The 6,170-nt window shown below is 38.2% G+C and overlaps 1 long non-coding RNA gene across 4 annotated transcripts in view; it reads right to left on the bottom strand.

Moving 5' to 3' along the window:
• Positions 1 to 239: 239 nt before the first annotated feature.
• The window catches only part of LOC132352528 (uncharacterized), a 307,835-nt gene continuing 301,904 nt past the window's right edge, over positions 240 to 6,170 (bottom strand). For 3 of the 4 annotated variants that reach the window (XR_009498761.1, XR_009498763.1, XR_009498759.1), the window contains 3 exons: positions 5,121 to 5,237; positions 2,145 to 2,576; positions 240 to 1,144 (listed from right to left, as the gene is read on the bottom strand). This is a non-coding gene — a long non-coding RNA (uncharacterized LOC132352528). Of the gene's footprint in view, positions 1,145 to 2,144; positions 2,577 to 4,593; positions 4,720 to 5,120; positions 5,238 to 6,170 lie in introns of those variants that run through there. The other variant, XR_009498760.1, reaches the window with a different exon arrangement.

Here is a 6,170-nt window from a genome sequence, read left to right as displayed (position 1 = left end):
TGAAGTATAGTTGATTTACAATGTTGTGTTAGTTTCTGGTGTACTGCACAGTGATTCAGTTATACATATATATATTATTTTTCATATTCTTTTCCATTATAGTTTATTACAAGATATTGAATATAGTTCCTTGTGCTATACAGTAGGGCCTTGTTGTTTATCTATTTTATATTTAGTAGTTTATATCTGCTGATCCCAAACTCCTAATTTATCCCTCCCCCCCCTCCCTTTCCCCTTTGGTAACCATAAGTTTGTTTTCTATATGTAAGTCTGTTTCTGTTTCATAAATAAGTTCATTTGTGCCATATTTTAGGTTCCACATATAAGTGATATCATATGGTATTTGTCATTCTCTTTCTGACTTACTTCACTTAGTGTCATGATCTCTAGGTCCATCCATGTTGCTGCAAATGGCATTATTTCATTCTCTTTTATGGCTGAATAATATTCCACTGTATATTTGTACCACATCTTCTTTATCCATTCATCAGTTGATAAACATTTAGGTTGCTTCCATGTCTTGGCTATCGTAAATAGTGCTGCTGTGAACATTGGGGTGCATGTATCTTTTTGAATTATAGATTCCTCTGGATATATGCCAAGGAGTGGGATTGCAGAATCATATGGCAACTCTTATTTTTAGTTTTTTAAGGAAACTCCATAATGTTTTTCATAGTGGCTGCACCAATTTACATTCCCACCATAGTGGCTGCACCAATTTACATTCCCACCATAGTGGCTGCACCAATTTACATTCCCACCATAGTGGCTGCACCAATTTACATTCCCACCATAGTGGCTGCACCAATTTACATTCCCAGTGTAGCCAGGTTCCCTTTTCTCTACACCCTCTCCAGCATTTATTATTTGTAGACTTTTTAATGATGGCCATTCTGACCAGTGTGAGGTGGTACCGCATTGTAGTTTTGATTTGCATTTCTCTCATAATTAGCTACGTTGAGCATCTTTTCATGTGCCTGTTGGCCATCTGTATGTCTTCTTCTAAGAAATGTCTACTTAGGTCTTCTGCCTCCCAAGAATTAGGCTTTTTTAATCAGGCACATTCAGGTTTAAATTCCACTTTGACCACGTAGCATTGGCTGACCTTGAGCAAGTGTCTCAGCCTTTTTTGAATTCTGTTTTCCTATTTGTAAATGAAGATAATAATATTAACCTCAAAAACTTGCTGTAGAGATAGTATGAGGGAACATATGTATTACACCTAGTGCAGAGTCTAAGGGCAGTGTAGGTGCAATAAAATGTAGCTGTCATGTAGTTGCAAACAGAATTGTCAAAAAGAAAAGAATGCCATTCACAGCACAAAATAGTTAAAATGTGATTATTTCCAGAGGGAAGGATATTAATGAAATAAGGAAGATTTAGAAAGATTAATAAGAGTGTCCTCTGTAGGTTGAATTTTAATATGCAAAACTGATGGAAAGGGGAATTTCAGACACAGAGAACATAGGAAAAAGTGTCAGAATATTTGGATGTTTTAATATGAGTAAGCGGTACTGTTTGACTGGAGTGAATTTGGGTGTAGTCATGAAGAGTCTTGAAAACCATGCCAGGATATAATTCAATTCTTGAAGAGCAATTGACATGTTTTGAACAAGTAAATATCATTACATAACATTTTTCCCTTTACCAAGATGATTTCTCCCCATTTTGATTTTTAAAGCCAATGATCCTATTAAGAATACCTAACAAGTCATTTTTCTCCTCAAATGTGTAAATTAAGAAAGTATATATATATCAACATTTATTACAAATCCTATAATATATTTTTAAATGTTTGGGAAAATTATTTTTATACCCTTAGCAATGCTATTTTAACAATTTTGTCTCAAATATTCTGATAAGGAGTGCTAGCAGTCATGGATAAAACATTTCTTAGAATGCTTTATGAAGAAATGTATTTCCTAATTTGAGGATGTGATTTTATCAGAGCCTCCCCGCCCCCAAATTTGTCTGAACCCATGATGAACCATTCTTCCTCTCTACTCCTTGGAAAGGCCTTGTAGTTTCTCTTGGAGCAGACAAAATTTCCCCGCTACTGCGTAAGAAACACTGGCTGATTCCCCCATCCAGTAAACATTCAACGGAAAGAAAACAGCTGGTGTATGAACGAGAAGCTTACTCACACGTTTCAAGATAACTTCAGATTAGATTCATCCTTAGATTATTCCAACCCACAATGTTTCTGGCTTGAATAAAAAAACATATTGAGTATTTCAGGAAGGAGTGTTTGTTTCTGAATGCCAGGCTCTGTGTTCAGCCTAGCAGAAAGGCCTCTTATCTCTTTGGGTTCCCACAGGCTTGTGGAATAAAAGTGAGTTGTGCATCGTTGGTTTGCCCTGGGCTCCAAAACCATATCCAGCTGCCTGTGTCATGCTCTTCATTCAACAGATGGAAAATATTGCGTTGCAGTTCAGTGCCAGGAAGGGAGGCTCATTGGGAGAGGTGAATCGGGGCCCACAGAGGCGTCCAGGCCTTGTGCATTCCAGTTAGGGGTTAACGGTCAAGGAAAGTCGGAGTTCACTGAGGCAAGACAGAGAGAAATGGCCAAGCTGCTTCTGTGATTGATGATCAGTGGAATGCAAAGGAAGAAGAGAGAGTAAGCACAAAAAGACATTTTAGTGTGGAACACAAGCATTGGTAATGACTGTTACGACTGCCTCGGATCATGATTTATAGTGTTTAGTGGTTCTGAGGCACATCCATTCACCTCGGGTTGCTAATAATATGCAAACCAAGGGAAAACGCTCAAAAATAACAGAGTTCATCACAATCCCTAAAGCTCTTTTAAAATTTTGCTTCTTCTTTTAGTATTTTATGTCCTCTCACAATATCTAAAGTCATCCACCTAGAGACAATTGCACAGCACCTGAGTGGAATTGCAGTTCATCACAATCCCCAGAATCATCTGCCCACCTCTCACTAACTTCAAAGTTTATTGGGCTTGTATCTTTCTTAAGCTACACTTTAATGTGGATGCTTTTGTATTTTCTGACTTTACTTTCCTCCCTTAGTATCGTAGGCCGTATCAGCCCTCCTCAAAACGATAATGACGAGTGCAGACCTAAAGAGACAATCTTACAGATCCAGGTGATGGTACTCATTAAACATATTCCACTCCATTGAGGAGAAAACTACAGGCTTCACACAGGGAGAGGAAACCGTAATTTACTCAGTTCATGAAGACACGTTCCTATTCCTGAGTGGCCTTCACAGCAAGACATGCAGAGACCCGTTTTAGGGCAAAGTACAGGACAGGTAACATCAAATCCAGGTGGCTGCCCAAAATTCCTGATGACCCTGGTAACTCCCAGTAAGACATACATGTTTTCTTTTGCTAGAATCTCTTTTTTTTTTTTTTTTAAACATCTTTATTGAAGTATAATTGCTTCACAGTGGTGTGTTCACCACTTTATAACAAAGTGAATCAGCTACACATATACACACGTTCCCATATCTCCTCCCTCCCGCATCTCCCTCCCTCCCACCCTCCCCATCCCACCCCCCGAGGCGGTCACAAAGCGCCGAGCTGATCTCCCTGTGCTATGCGGCTGCTTCCCACTAGCTATCTATTTTACATTTTGCTAGAATCTCTTTATCCACATTGAATGCCTTTTGTAACAATGTAGAAAGTAGACAAATGATAAATAGATAATAGATGATTGATAGATAGATAGACAGAATATCTTTCCCTCCTAATACTGTAAGTTGCCACTTTATGTGCTTACTATGTATCAGATACTTTACATTTATATTTACCTCTCTTGATCCCTATGTAACTCTACAAAGCAGGCTCCTTTCCTGGCTACAGGTTTTTTGATATGGACCTGAAGTCACAGTCTCAAAGTCACACAGTCACTACCTGGCAGAGCCGGTGGACCCATTCAAGCAGAGGCCCAAAGCCCATGCTCTTAACTACTCTGCCAGGCAGCTTTTGTTGGATGAAAAGACTCAAAGAATAAATCTAAATTCAAGAACCGTACTCCCTTCTGACTTGAAGAATTCGTACTGTTGCCTCCCTGCTGTGCTCAGGAGCTCGATAGACTTACATCAAGGAGCTGTGGCACTGAGACTGAGAAGAGAATGGGACCTTGAAGTTAGCGTGGTTCAGCCACGCTCTCGGGGCTTAAGTCACCCTACTCTGGGTTTACATGCCCCATTCAGTAACTACCCTCTTTAATCTTTCCCCTTTCCACTTTGCCCTTTCCCCTTCCCCTTCCCCTTAACGGTCTTCTACTTTCTTTGTGGTTTATTTTTTGCTCACTTACAATAATCCAGCTCATCGCAGTCAGTGTAAACAATTTAATCTTTAACAAAAGATATTTCAATCAAGCTCTGAAAAGTTCCTGTAGACCCATAGGAGAATACTTGTAGGACTGATCCAATGTTGTAGTCAGTAATTATTTTACTTTAAATTTGAACACAATTTAAAGTGTATTCATCTAGAATTTTTTTAAAGATCTGGATTTGTCATTGGTACACTAAGCAATTAGTATATTCCACCACGTGAACTTAAGTACTGACACCTTTTTCACAGCAACCACTAGTGACAAAATCAATGAATGCTGCCAAAGTTATGGTTGCAAAGAAGAGTCTCCATTATGTTTCTTCAAGTAATGGATGATTTTGCATCAGAACTGGCATGGGTAGAAGGAAAACAGGAATCACCAACATGGAACCAGGTCTCACAGAAACCCAAACCTGTAGAACCATAACACATGAGAAGAACAAAGTAGAGGATTAAATCAGGATTTAAGGTGTCTTCACTTCGCTGAGAAATTTTCCTGCTGCCCAAACCAGGGATTTGCTGATGTCGACTGTTCTACCAAAGGCAGGTTCTCTCCGCCTTGATCTTGTTTCTGCTTCTGTACCTGAATGTCTCACTACAGCTCAAGTGCAAATTCCTTTCCTTTTTCGGTATATCTATCTAACTCCAGGTTATTTTCATATTTTGTAAGTAGACAATATCGTTGGCTTTATGTTATAGGTAAAAAACATAAGTATTATAAACTCATATCTTCCTGAAATAAACTAGTTCTTGCTTTTCTGACAAGCAACAGGAGAGAACTGGCTTTCTTAAATGCATTTAGGATATAAATCACCTGGAAATAGGCAACTGCAGGGCAGGTTAGCACAAAGTTTTGCCCACATCTTGGCCCTTGCTTGGTGTCACTGTAATCCTTAGTTTTTCTCAACTGTTCAAAGCATGTGTTCTTTCACTGCAACCCATAAAATAGAAAAAAAGAGAAAAGGTAACTACAGAGTTAGGTATTCAAACCTCAGTGAGCAATATTTCAGAATATTACATAGGAACAACAATAATCAATATGCCTCCTTTTTGGTAGATTTTATTTTCTTGGCTTAATTTTGAAAAATAGAATTCCATGTTTGGAGAGCTGATTTATGAAAGGCAACGAATTCCAATCTCTTTTACTCGTTCACAGGAAAATTCCTTGTTAGAAAATACTATATCGAGTCATGTGTTGGATAAAAATGATTTCCTACTTTGTCTGAGAAATATTTAACCTGAAAACCATTACTGTATTTTTAAATCAGTTTTAATATTAACTTTCAAACTTAGAAAAAGTACTCCATCCGCTTAGATGTCTGGAAGCCAGAGGTGGGTGAAGCAAGAGAGAAATTCCATGGCATGAATACAGCCAAATGTTCCATTTATTAACATTATTCCTTATACCTATTTTGGGGGCTGATGGCATCTAGATATCTGATATCAAACTCTATTTACAACCCCTTTAGAGAATACAATTGTTAGATTGAAATGGGACAATAATTCAGTTGGTCAAAATTTGTTACCTAGATCCTATATACTGGATTTGATGATTTTTCCAAAGAAAAGAAATCAGGCTTTATAGTCTAATGGAGGAAGAGACCCAAGAAGCATTAAGGAAATAAACCATAATATGAACCACGGGGCATATTAGAGTTAAGCATCAATATGTAAACATCAATACATATTATTTATAAAAAATAATCGTTTGTTTTCAGGGTGGGGCTTACCATGAGCCTGAGGTTCTCTCACAAGCAATCCTTTCCTGATTTGCTCTCAAAGGGATTCACCACACGCTCACTCAGACACACACACACACACACACACACACATCTTTGTGCATAACTACCATTTTCCTCTCCCT

Source organism: Balaenoptera ricei, chromosome 18, assembly GCF_028023285.1.
Source record: "Balaenoptera ricei isolate mBalRic1 chromosome 18, mBalRic1.hap2, whole genome shotgun sequence".
NCBI classification, from domain to species: Eukaryota; Metazoa; Chordata; class Mammalia; order Artiodactyla; family Balaenopteridae; genus Balaenoptera; species Balaenoptera ricei.
This window is presented reverse-complemented; position numbering and strand designations above follow the sequence as displayed.